This window comes from Vulpes lagopus, chromosome 8 (assembly GCF_018345385.1).
Source record: "Vulpes lagopus strain Blue_001 chromosome 8, ASM1834538v1, whole genome shotgun sequence".
NCBI classification, from domain to species: Eukaryota; Metazoa; Chordata; class Mammalia; order Carnivora; family Canidae; genus Vulpes; species Vulpes lagopus.
In genome coordinates this window covers 117,069,160-117,082,359 of record NC_054831.1, presented here as the reverse complement: position 1 = coordinate 117,082,359, position 13,200 = coordinate 117,069,160, and the positions used below count along the sequence as shown (strand labels likewise).

General features: G+C 41.5%; 1 protein-coding gene and 1 pseudogene across 4 annotated transcripts in view; both read right to left on the bottom strand.

Moving 5' to 3' along the window:
- The window catches only part of PHC2 (polyhomeotic homolog 2), a 120,454-nt gene that overhangs the window by 106,208 nt on the left and 1,046 nt on the right, over positions 1-13,200 (bottom strand). The gene's annotated exons all lie outside the window — the stretch shown is intronic.
- Positions 10,484-10,587, bottom strand: LOC121498406 (annotated as a pseudogene).

The following is a 13,200-nucleotide window of genomic DNA, read 5'->3' as shown; positions in this document are numbered from 1 at the left end:
TATATGTACAAAAAAATTAAAAACAATGAAAGGATAGAATGTAACTGCAAAAAATGAAAATTAAAAAAGATTTTAAAAATTGAATTGAGGGGGCAGCCCGGGTGGCGCAGCAGTTAAGTGCCACCTGCAGCCCGGGGTGTGATCCTGGAGACCTGGGATCAAGTCCCACGTCAGGTTTCTTGCATGGAGCCTGCTTTTGTCTCTGCCTCTCTCTCTCTCTCTGAATAAATAAATAAATCTTAAAAAAGAAAAAAATCAAATTGAGGGCAGCCTGAGTGGCTCAGCGGTTTAGCGCTGCCTTCAGCCCAGGGTGTGGTCCTGGAGACCTGGGATTGAGTCCCACATCAGGCTCCCTGCATGGAATGGAGCCTGCTTCTCCCTCTGCCTGTGTCTCTGCCTCTCTCTCTCTTTCTGTCTCTCTCATGAATAAATAAAAAAATCTTTAAAAAAATAAAAATCGAATTGATAAAATAAGAAATTGGTTGAAAAAGGAAAGAAAAAAATTAAAATTGAAAGACTAGGGCAGCCCCGGTGGCTCAGTGGTTTAGTGCCGCCTTCAGTCCAGGATGTGATCCTGGAGACCCGGGGTCGAGTCCCATGTCGGGCTCCCTGCATGCAGCCTGCTTCTCCCTCTGCCTCTTTCTCTCTCTCTCTCTGTGTCTCTCATGAATAAATAAATAAAATATTTAAAAATAAAATAAAATAAAATTGAAAGACTAAAGAATCACTGGGGAAAACCCATGAATTCTATATGCTATAGTCCCCTAGTGCTGGAGTTTTGCAGTTCTCAATGATTGGTAAACTTGGTCTTGTCTGGATGTTCTTGCTCATCTTCTGGGGGAGGGGCCTGTTGCACTGATTCTCAAGTGTCTTTTGCCCCAAGCAGAGCTGTAATGCCCTTGCCAGGGGCAGGCTAAGTAATATTCCCTGTAGGCTTTCCATGCAACTTTAGAGAGTGAGAGTGAAAATGGCGGCTTCCCAATCTCCAGCCCTCGAGTGGAGAGCTTGGGGCCCCTCCTCAGTGTGCCCTCAGGGAAAAGTAGTCAGTCTGTCCTGTTTCTCTGGCCACTGTCTACACTCTATGCTCCCCCAGCTTGTGACTGAGGGTTTCTATGTCAGGCACAGGACCCCTTTTCGAGTCCCCAAACCCTGCCAACTCCTGCGGCTTGTATTCACCACTCCTCCCAGTAGAAAAAGGGGATCTCGCCAGTTCTGCTGCTTGCTGGGTCCTTGTTCGGAGAGCAGTCCTGCTGACTGTGCAGCAGTTAGAGGTTTCTGGCAACCCCGAGCTGAGACCCCACTCCTGGCTCGCTGATTGGAGCCGGTTTCCCTGCTCTGATGCTTGGGAACTCTGCTGCACACAGCACCCTCCCCCTCGGTCTTCCTGTGACCCTGGGGATCCTGAGTGCACACTGTCCCACCTAGGATTCTGCTCCCATTTCACTGCCTGAGCACCTTTCAGGCAGGGACTGTTCCTCCCCGGAGCAGACTTCTAAAAGTTCTGATTTTGTGCTCCACTGCTATATCATTTTCCAGTGGTGGTTGATGGAGGCCTCCTTGCAGTTTATCTTCCCATATATCGCCTAGGATTCACTTCTCTGCATCTTCTACCTTGCAGAAATGTAGTCACTTTTCTCCTTGTAGAGTTGCAACTATACTTTTCTTAGAGTTCCAGTTGAGTCCACAGGTGTTCAAAATGATTTAATAGCTATCTAGCTGATAGTAGGTCTCCTACTTCTCCACTATTTTGGACTCCGTAACATTTTTTTAAAGGCCATTTAGCTCTCTCTACAACAAACCTGTTAGAATATGCCAACGCACAAGCTTTTCACCTGCAGGTAGGTCCCCAAGCTGTGAGCATTGCATCCATAATGAATTGAAACATCTCTAAGGGCTAACATACAAACGCAAATCCTCAAAATTTTAAGACAAACATCACAAACTTGGGGGGAGCAATACTACTAGAAACTTACTGTGCCTTCTTACGATCCAAATAAAATAGCTTATTAAAATAGCTGGTAAGGGATCCCTGGGTGGCGCAGCGGTTTGGCGCCTGCCTTTGGCCCAGGGCATGATCCTGGAGACCTAGGATCGAATCCCACATCGGGCTCCCAGTGCATGGTGTCTGCTTCTCCCTCTGCCTACGTCTCTGCCTCTCTCTCTCTCTCTCTCTCTCTCTCTGTGACTATCATAAATAAAAATAAATAAAATAAAATAAAATAAAATAAAATAAAATAAAATAAAATAAAATAAAATAATAAAATAGCTGGTAAGAACCAAGAACTAGATTTGACAATGGCAGTTGTCACTAAAGATTGAAAACAATGGGCTCATTCTTGATAACCACAGGTACCTCCACTCAGGTACCTGCATCTTTATTTTACCCTGTAGTCCACAGTAGTGAAGAAATTCACTTCTAGAATCAGGCCTGAGTTTGAAAGCTGACACTATTATGTATTAGTGATGTGACCTGGACAAATCATTTCACCCCTTTGAGCCTGTCTCTTCATCTGTAAAATAGGAGTAATAAATCTGTACCCTGCAGAGTTGCTGTGAGGTTTAAGTAAGAATTCATTTAAAGTTCTAGCATGACAATTAGCCTATATAATAGCTGCTCCATAAATCATAATCACAACTTATTATGATGTACTAAACACTATTTCTAATAAAACACTATCTGCTCTTCTATCATAGTAGAAATACCCTCTCGTCTTCAATTTCCTTATTTTCAGAGTGGGGGGAGTTTTTCCTTTGGGGCCTGTGATCTCATGGTTGAAAGGTATTAACACCACTTAGAAAAAGCCCAGAAAATAATGCAGTCTGAAATTCTGGTAACTGTATTCTTGGGATAAGAAAAAAGAAGAATGAAGAGAGTAAAGACTCTGTAAACCAGTAAAGGACAGGAAGTAGAGCCTAAAGCGTTTACCATATGACTAAGAGCACTAAGGTAGAACGCCTGATGTCTGGGGAAACGAGACAAAATGAAGAATTTAAATAGCAAAAGTCTAAAAGGGGGGATGTAATAGATTCCCTCTCCACAGAAATTCATTAAATGATGAGAACTCTGCACTTAGGAAAAAAGAAGGTTGAGAGAAGTGAGTTATGATGAGGACAGTGACATCATAATGAGCACAGACAAGGCCAACACAAACCAGCTCATCTTCACGCACGAAACACCAGACCTGGGACTGAGGTAAAGTGGAAGGTGGACAGGAGAGCTGAAAAACTCAAGCAAGCTCTTATTTAGGACAAATAAGATCCTGCCAGCAACTCCGAGGCACAGGTAGTGTGTTGTTTCGGGATTTCCAGTGGTTAGCTCTGTACCTGGCATGGCGATGATCAGTCTGGACTGAAAGAAGAAGTGCACATACTCAGTAGTAAAAATATTGGCAGGAGATAAGAAGTCACACTAGTGGTGCCCTTCTGACCATGACTGTGTGTCCAGTCTTAATCCGGTCCAAAAAACTCTGTACTGCAGTTCTGACCCCATCACTGCTCCAGTACTTTGACAGTTCTCCGGGGCCTCCGACAATGGGTCTGGATTCCTTAGCTTGGGCAGCCAAGCCTTTTGTGTTTGCTCCTGGCCTACTTTTTAGTCTTGTTTTCTGCCACTACCCCCCTCGTATGCTATGCTCCAGTCATGTCAGATGATTTGCAACTCCCCACTTATACTTGCTCTGCCACACACAGACACCCCACCTTGGCATATGCTGCTCCTTCTGTCTGAGCCACACTATGTGCCTGAGAACTCTCTATCCTTCTGTAATTATCTCAAATGTCACTTTCTTTAGACGGTGACTTTTCTAAGCAGAACTAAGTGATCCCTCCCCTAAGCTTTCAATTTTTTTTAAAAAGAATTTATTTATTTATTCATAGAGACACAGAGAGAGAGAGAGGCAGAGACACAGGCAGAGGGAGAAGCAGGCTCCATGCAGGGAGCCCGACGTGGGACTCAATCCCAGGTCTCCAGGATCAGGCCCTGGGCTGCAGGCGGTGCTAAACCGCTGCGCCACCAGGGCTGCCCTCCCCTAAGCTTTCAAAACACCTTGTCCACACACCTATTAATTGCAGTGAGTATAATACTATAATTCATGTTTCCATGTCATTTTTCTTTTATAAACTTCTGGGGTGCCAGGATTGGCTTCTAGTCATCTTTGCATCCATAGCTACTAACAAGGGGACACAGAACTTTTAAAAATGTTCAATAAATGAAGAGATTTTAAAGACCCAAAATCGAAGTAGAGCTTAAATCCTTGAGTGAACAAGATACAGCAGGACACTAAGACAGTTAGGGATGGGAGGGTCCATCTCTTTATTTTTTTTATTTTTTTGGGGGGTGGGGTCCATCCCTTTAATCAGAAGATCCCATCATGAATGGCAACTATAAGATTCCCTCCAACTATCTCCTGTTATCATTATCAGAGACAGAATTTGGGGCTCAACATATGACAGGCCCACCCCAGTAGGACATCCCCTGTCTTATATGATTCCCAACCATTTCTCACACTCATTTTGCCTTTGAAAAGACAACTTCATTTTCATATGCTTTAGTATCACATCTTTTGCGAAATAACCCCTATTTCAAAATGCTCCAAAAGCCAAATTATTCTCTCCTACTCCAATTCTCATTTTCTCACTCTCTTACAAAGTGGAATGGAAAACTTCAGGGCTAAATTAAGGATGCAAAACATCAGAGCCCAAACTTAGCATGCAACTTTAGGGAAATTATACCTCTATATATTTCAACCAGCTCTTCCTTCAATGGAATCAACCCTACTATCTAGGAAATAATAAAAGGTACAACTTACACGGTGCTTACTATGCACCTCACATATATTAACCTGTTTAATTTTATACTTCTTCGAGATAAGTACTATTATTATCCCCCACTGTGCACAAGGGGACTTGAAGAAGGTTGTAAAGCTCAGTTAATGAGTGGTAGAGGCAGAGCTAGAATCTGAGTGGTCTGGCTCTAGAATCCATGCAGTTAACCATTACCCTCTTTGCCCTCTCCAGGCCATTGAAAGGCACCGTATGCAGTACAAAACTCCAGCATGTTAAAGCATAAGGGCAAACCCTGAATGACTGGCCTCAGATACACGACAGTGCTATATATTTCAATCCAAATGATTTTACAGCCCAGATTTTAGATCTCAAACCACCCACCATTTATAGCTAAACTATTTAGGGTCTCTTATGATTTTAGCTATCTAGGAGATAGATTTGTCTTTTACTGATACTACACTGACAATTCAGATGACAGTGTCACTAGATGAACATCCATCCATCTTGGGGTGTAGCTTTATGGATCAACGGGTTAGGTATTTCCCAAGAGAAATATGGCAGAAAGTGCACTTGTGTTCATGACTCTTCTACAGAAACCATTTTATTTTTAAAAAAGCATTAAATATTTAGGTCCATATTACCCTTTATCCAAAAAATTAATTTAGACAAAATTTTAAGACCATCCACTAGGTGTGATGTAGCACCTTCAAACTGTTATCAATCCCTTATAATCATATTCCCTTTGGTCAATGGGGCATTTAGAAAGTGCTGAATGTATATGTGTTGAATGAACACTTTGTCAGAGATGGATTCAGAACTCTGCATTTCCAGATGTTTCCTCAGAAGTAATGGGTGCTTTATCATAGTCATATATGCTCTGGAGAACTCTACTCTTCTGTCCTGCTTCAAGAAGGAGACTTACTCAAGTTTCTAGAAAAGGCTAAAGCCACACTTATCTGTATCCCGTGGTTTCTACATTGTTTTCTTCCCATCAGAGAGAGAACAGAGAAAGATCAGGTTACATTGCTTTCTTGGGCCTGCATAAATTCCTGTGAGGTTCTCTTCTGTCAGGAAAAGTTTCCCTGGCAACCATATTTACACACTCACTTAATTCCCTCCCCTCCTTTGATTTGCTGGTTGGTATAAAAATTAATTTGCATTGAATTGCTTAAGCTTACAAGTTAATCAGTTTAACAGACTTCTAAAATTTCAGACCCTGGTTTCTGGCCAAAATGTGCTTCTTAAGGGGCCTGTCTCCTTTCTTTTGAAATTTGAATATAATTCTCTTCAGTTCAATATTTTCAACATATATATTGTTTCTTGCTATAGGTAGAGAAAAGAATATTCTCCTAAGGGCATCTGGCCAATATTATTAGTTAGGAAGATCAAGAGAAGAGGGGCCTCTAAATTAATTCAGAGTAAGCAAGTGGTCAAATTCCCACAGCTCAGCTATGATAAAGAGCCGGAATAGAAGAGTCAAGGAACAAGACAAAAAATCTGGGCCATATGAAATGATGAACCCTGGCCTAAGATTCTGGGTGATCAGAGTTTAGGACCTGGATAACAGGAATGGAACACTGAGTATCAACTATGGAGTGTTACTAATTCATCCACCATGTATTTATTAAGCATCTAATAGTACTTGGTGCTGGGAACATAGCAGTGAATAAGTCAGATCCAGGTCCTGCCTTCATAAAGTTTATAGTCAAATATTTAAATAGTGAACCAATGTTGGCTTTGTTATTGAACCAAGTAGCTTTGGGCTAGGGGCTTGTTATACAATTTCCTAAAAGGCCCAGAACTGGTTTCAGAGTATGGATGGAGAAACAAGTTCAAGAAACCCTTCAAGAATAGGTTAAGTTGGCATGTCAATAAGTCTTTGACATGTACAATGGAATGGTTTCTTTATATCTTCAACAACAATGATACTTGAGTCTCTAAACAGGGAGATGAAGCACAAGGGCACAAGGCTAGATACTTTGCAGTATATATGTTTCCTAGAGTTAAACGTATATAAAGGTACAAGCTATTCTTAAGCATATTCAACAACTATTTATTGAGCACCTACTATGTTCAAGGAATGGTTTTTCAGAACTAAAGCTACAGATACTATATATATATATATATATATATATATATATATATATATAGTTCCTAGTAATTTTAACAATGTGGTAAGTGCTAAAATGAGATGTTAATGTACAAAGGAAGAAGACCAGAGAGGAAGGATACTAATTCATTAAAAGCTGGTGGGGAAATGCTCCTGAGATGCAATGTTTGAACTGAATCTTTATAGATAGAGAAGTTTGTTGTTTTCAGCTAATAAATTTGGTACATAGCAATAGATAACTACTACAGTGCTTATGGAGACTATACCACTAGCACAAATAGGAGACCATGGAGAACATCTGGCTATCTAAACTTGGTTTTGTGAAATATACCACAGATTATACTCTAAATCTCTTTATAGTTTTAATCTACATATCCTTAGGCTCACCTGGTCCACACTGAGTAGAAAGTGAGAACAATCACTCTGGGAATGGGAATGGGAATGACACAGGTAATGGGAGGAAGCAACACAGTCTCAGTCTTGTCTGATATCTTCCACAGAAGAACCTAGGTTGGTTAGTGTTTGGACCTGGTCAAGTGGCTAGCTAGTATCAAGTGGTATAAGGACTTGGTCAGTATTAGTCAAATAATTACTCAGAGGGAAATAAGTCAATCGGAGAAGGACAAACAGTGTATGTTCTCATTCATTTGGGGAATATAAATAATAGTGAAAGGGAATATAAAGGAGGGGAAAAGAAATGTTGGGAAATATCAGGAAGGGAGACAGAACATAAAGACTCCTAACTCGGGGAAACGAACTAGGGGTGGTGGAAGGGGAGGAGGGCGGGTGTTGGAGGGGAATGGGTGACGGGCACTGAGGTGGACACTTGACGGGATGAGCACTGGGTGTTTTTCTGTATGTTGGTAAATTGAACACCAATAAAAATTAATTAAAAAAAAAAAAACAAATAATTACTCAGAGGGACCAGGAGTGGGAGGAGGAAGAGGATGAGTAAAAGTTGTTTTTGAGAGAGCAGTAATCAGGAGAATCAAAAAAACTTCATTTGTTGTCAGTGCCAAGTAATGACTGTAAAGCCAAAAATAAGATATAATATCAAAGATTAAGTTTTCCTGATTCAGATGGGTAGATAAAGGAACAGAGTGGACAATAAAGGCAAAGGTGGAACACGAGCATTCAAGACAAATGTGGTAACCTGGTCACATGGTTCAAAGCTCTGGGTAGTCCTTGATATGGGGGTGAAGGGGTGGCATCAGCCTGACTAAAAATGCATTAGATCAGAGCAGATAAGCTGTATTTTATCTGTTCAATCCCAACTTCTATTTTAGTAGGTTAAAAAAAGCTCAAGCAAATGGGGATATTTGACTACAAAAGGAAAAGAAACGAACTCATTTCTTATTTAAATTGGGAGTAACAACAGCATCAGGACTGTAACTCTATCTAATAATACTCTCAAGACAGGATGGATGAGTTTCCACGACCATTCTGGGTAATAATTCCTTGCCTCCTTATTCTCTTTTTCTTCATATTGGCTATCTAGTTGATAGTCAATATTCAAATATTCAAAATATTTCCTGTTTGCCCTTTATATCAGGAGTTCAAAATGAGAAGACCACAGGAAAATGCTGCACCATGTGCACCATGACACAAGGACTTAGACACACTACACAACCAAAGCAAGGGCTCTAGTACAACATGCTTTTCCCACTTTAGGAGATAGTATTGATGCCTTCAGGCAGAACTTATTCAATGATGTCTTGGGTCCAGTGCAAAATGAAAAAGCAGGACCCTTGTTAAAAAAAACTAAGAATTTCAAGAGATCAACAATGGAGCATTATAACCAAGTGAGAAGGCTTTCTAAGTGCAGGATTCTGGGAGGTTGCAAAGCTGGACAATATAGCATGGTCCTTTAGGGTCAGAGTCAGGTCCAAATCCCATCAAGCTACCCATTACTCATGTGATCTTAGGCAGTTTATTTAGTTTCTTCATGCTTCCAAGAGGTTATGTGGCTGTAATCTAGCATTGTGAGGATTAAAGAGGATAATGAATAGAATGTATACAAAGTGTTTAGCACATAGTAAGCACTCAACATGTGGTAGCTGAACTAATATTGTTCATTGAAATATGCAGGTAATTATCAAAGCAATAAGTTAAAGAATGAATTGCTGAACTGCTATTAAGGATATGAAAGCATGCAATTGGGATTTGGGGACAACTAAAATAATGAGGCAGACAAGGAAAATCGCCTTCTCTAATCACTTTCCTACTTCTCTCTTCCCATTTATTGTGAAGCATACAAAGGGCAATGTACATGCTGCCTCCATTTTTCATCCACATCTTATGCCACAATCCTCTTTACTCTCATGTTTAATATGCCCATGGCCACCCCCCACTGAACTGAAGCTATTGTTCTCAAAAAGTTACTAATGAGCCTGTGCTTACTAAATAAAATGGGCATTTCCCACTTCCTCTGTACAATGTCATACTACTAATCAATTCCTCCATCTTGAGACCCTGTCTTCTCCTTCCTGACTTCTGCTGACACTGCACCTTCATGGATAACAGCTTGTTCAGTCAGCCTTGCATCTATCAGGTATACAAATGATCATGAAGAGAATGCATTTGTCGGATGAATAAATTAGGTGGTTCTTTGACTTCTCTGATAGTCCTTTTCTACCAGACTGACCGTATTTCTTCTTCCTATCTCCCTAAATGTGGGCTTTGCCCACAAAGCTTCAACCTTTGGTCCTCTACACTTCGGCTTGTATACTGCCACCTCTGGTCGACTAATCACAAGGCTTCAATGATCACCTTCTTCACATCAGACTCCTTGACTTGTCTTTTTTGAGTACCAACTTCCCACTTCCCAATACTTAGGGGACATGTCCACTTGTAAGTTCTAGTATCGCCTCAAGATGTCTAGCACCCAGCTTTTCCTCTTCTCCCCAAACTGGCTTTCCTTTTTGTTTGGTACATAGCAAACAATCTTGTTAATCTTGTCACCCATGTTCAGGGCCATATTTGACTCTTCTTTCTTTTTTTTTTTTAAGATTTTATTTATTTATTCATTAGAGAGAGAGAGAGAGAGAGAGAGAGGCAGAGGGAGAAGCAGGCTCCACACAGGGAGCCCGACGTGGGACTCGATCCCGGGACTCCAGGACCACACCCTGGGCTGAAGGCGGCGCTAAACCACTGAGCCACCAGGGCTGCCCCTCTTATTTCTTGTCCTTCATATCCACATCCTGTTCACACTTCCTTTGTGATACTTAATTGAACCCATCTTTTGTTTTCACTGCCATCACCTTAATTCAGTTCCTTACCCCCTCACATCTAGACTATTTAAATAATGTGCTAGCTGGTTGTGCAGTTCTCTTCTCTTTCTACACCTACTAAAGTTTATTGACCACACTGTTGTTGAGAATTTTTTTTTAAATACTATTATTTTTTCATCCATTTTGCACCGGACCCCCTACATTTCCCTAACCAAACATCTTCAGACTTTCCATCATACAGAATAAAGTTCTAACTCCTAAAGTGCAGCATTCAGTGCCTATTAAAATCTGGCTTCTACCACCCCTTCCAGTCTTAAATTTCTCTACTTAAATCTCTGATCTTGCCAGATTGGTCCCTAAAACTTTCTTCCCTACTCCAGTCCTGTATTTTATAAACATAAAATACAGGACTGATAAGAACAGATACTACACTTGATCTTAGCCAAAAGGCCGAGAAGCGATCCAGTCCTGTATTTTATAAACATGATTTTTCCCATCTGGAAATTCCTTACACCCTCCTTCTCTTTATATAACAAAAATCACCATGCCTCTGAAAAAAGCCTTCCTTCATAATTGTAGTCCATAATGATCTTTTTTTTTTTTTTTTGACTACTATAATACCACATGTTTCAGCGCTTTGAAAATTTACTGAATGGCCGCTTTATATTTAATCCTCACAACTGGGACACCTGGGTAGCTCAGTGGTTGAGTGTCTGCCTTCGGCTCAGAGTGTGATCCCAGAGGCCTGGAATCGAGTCCTGCATCGGGCTCCCTGCATGGAGCCTGCTTCTCCCCCTCTGCATATGTCTCTGCCTCTTTCTCTCTCTGTATCTCTCATAAATAAATAAAATCTTTAAAAAAAATCCTCACAACTCCATGAGTTAGGTTGCATTCTTATAGATGAAGAAACAAAGTCAACTAACTTGTCCAAGTCACATAGCAAGTAACTGGTAGAACTGGGATCCAAGTCCTTGTTTAGGTGAGACTACTCCCCAGACTATACCACCTCTCTCATTTTCCTGTCTCTTCCAAACCACAAATACAGCACAGTATTTGCACACAAGCAGGTGCTCAGTAAACATGGTGATTGAGAAAATTGCTTAAATAGCACCTGTGACTCTAGCACTTAACAGAATTGTCAATCCTAGCAATGTATATTAGGCATATCACCACCTTCACATTGCTTGATCTGTAGTAGAGCTCAAGACAGGGGATTTGCCAGAAATTCACCACTATCCATTCCAAAAAGAAATGTGGTTTAAGCAAAGCTAAAAAGCCTTTATCTGATTCAAACATGAGATGAGTTTGGGGGATGTCCACTGTACCACCTCTAGGTCAATCCTTGCTGTTTCCAAATGATTAGGAAGTGAAAATAGGCTGGCTAGTTGATGGCTTATGACATTAAACGGACCATTCTGGAGGTGGATGCTAAGACAGCAGAACAGGATTTCTCTGCTTTGATTGCTAAGAAAAGTGCATCATGGGTGGAAAATGGGAGCAAAAGAGGATAACAGTAAGAAGGGAGACAGAACAGAAAGGAAATGCTAGAAATAGTCTATTGAGGAGATGGCGTTGTCCTTTTCTGAATAGTTGCTTGAAGCTGTCAGATCCAACCCTGTCCTTTACGGCTGGCACCACGTAACAGTGGGCTCTTCTGCTTCTGCATGATTCATGGCTCAATCCTGAACTGCTTGTCCTGACCCCTATCACAGGCCAGATCCTCTCTTGCTCCAGATCCTCCCGGCTTCTGACCTTATTACTCACTTCCTTAGGTCTCAGAAATCTGACATTAGATTTGACATTCAGCGTTGCCTCCCTGGTTATGCCCTCTATTTTCCTCTTGTCCTCTCAGGATCGTGCCTCTATTACCACACATTCTACCCTGTGTCCAGGCCTTCTACTTGGGAGCTACTGCAAAGTATCCCTTCCCCCGTCTCCACATGTTGGACTGTTACTTGGAAAGATACAAGTGACAAAGACCAGGGGTGAGACTCAGAAAAACTGATGAGGGGAAAAAGTGGGGAGGAAGAATAAGCAGGAGGGACGCCTGGGTGGCTTAGTGGTTAAGCGCCCGCCTTCGGCCCAGGGTGTGATCCTGGAGTCCTGGGATTGAGTCCCACATCCGGCTCCCTGCATGGAGCCTGCTTCTCCCTCTGCCTGTGTCTCTGACTCTCTCTCTCTCTCTCTCTCTCTCTCCCCTGTGTGTGTGTGTGTGTCTCGTGAATAAATAAAATCTTAAAAAAAAAGAAGGAAAACACCACTGGAAAATTGTAGTGGCAACTAGAAATTCTAGATTACTTCTGGAAAGTTACTTTATCGAGGAAGGAAGAAGGCCATGGCTGCTATATAAAGCCATTCCCTGGAGATACCATACCCTTCAAGCATCTATATTCACTGATTCCTCTGCTTTGGCTGCCCTTCCTGTCCTTCCCAATCTTCTCTGCAAGACAAACTCCTATTCATCCTTCAAGATCTTGCTTAAACATGTTCTTTTCTGGAACGCCTTCTCTGACCCTCTCAGACAGCTAATTGTTCCCGCCTTTGTGTTTCCATAGCTCTTTATATACACATCTATTATGCTATCACTTTTACTGGCAATTTTATTTGTCTCTCTCACTACTTCTTTGAGGACAAGGACTAATTATCTTATTCATCTCTGCAGCCCCAAGACATAGCACAAGACACAGCAGAGTGCCTGGCATATAGCTAGTGTTTGTTGTTATGGGATAAAAGACATCAAGAGCAGTAAGCAGTGCAATTTGCACTTCACTTGCAAAAATCAAATTGGTTCCTGGTACTTTTCATGTGTAACCACATCTTCCCTTGATTTGGGAGAAGCGACTTTAGACTCATAAAGGAAATTCTATTGATATCACTGGCACATCAGCGAGATTTTCATTCCCATTGATAATAGCAGCATCCCCTCCCACCCCCACCACACACACACACACACACACACACACACTTCCAAGAAGCTCCCAGGGCAAGCTTAACATTAGTGGCACATGGCCCATCCTACCATCTCTGTTGTAGTGAAAGCTAAATTACACCGTGAGCCGAAAGCTGCCACAGACC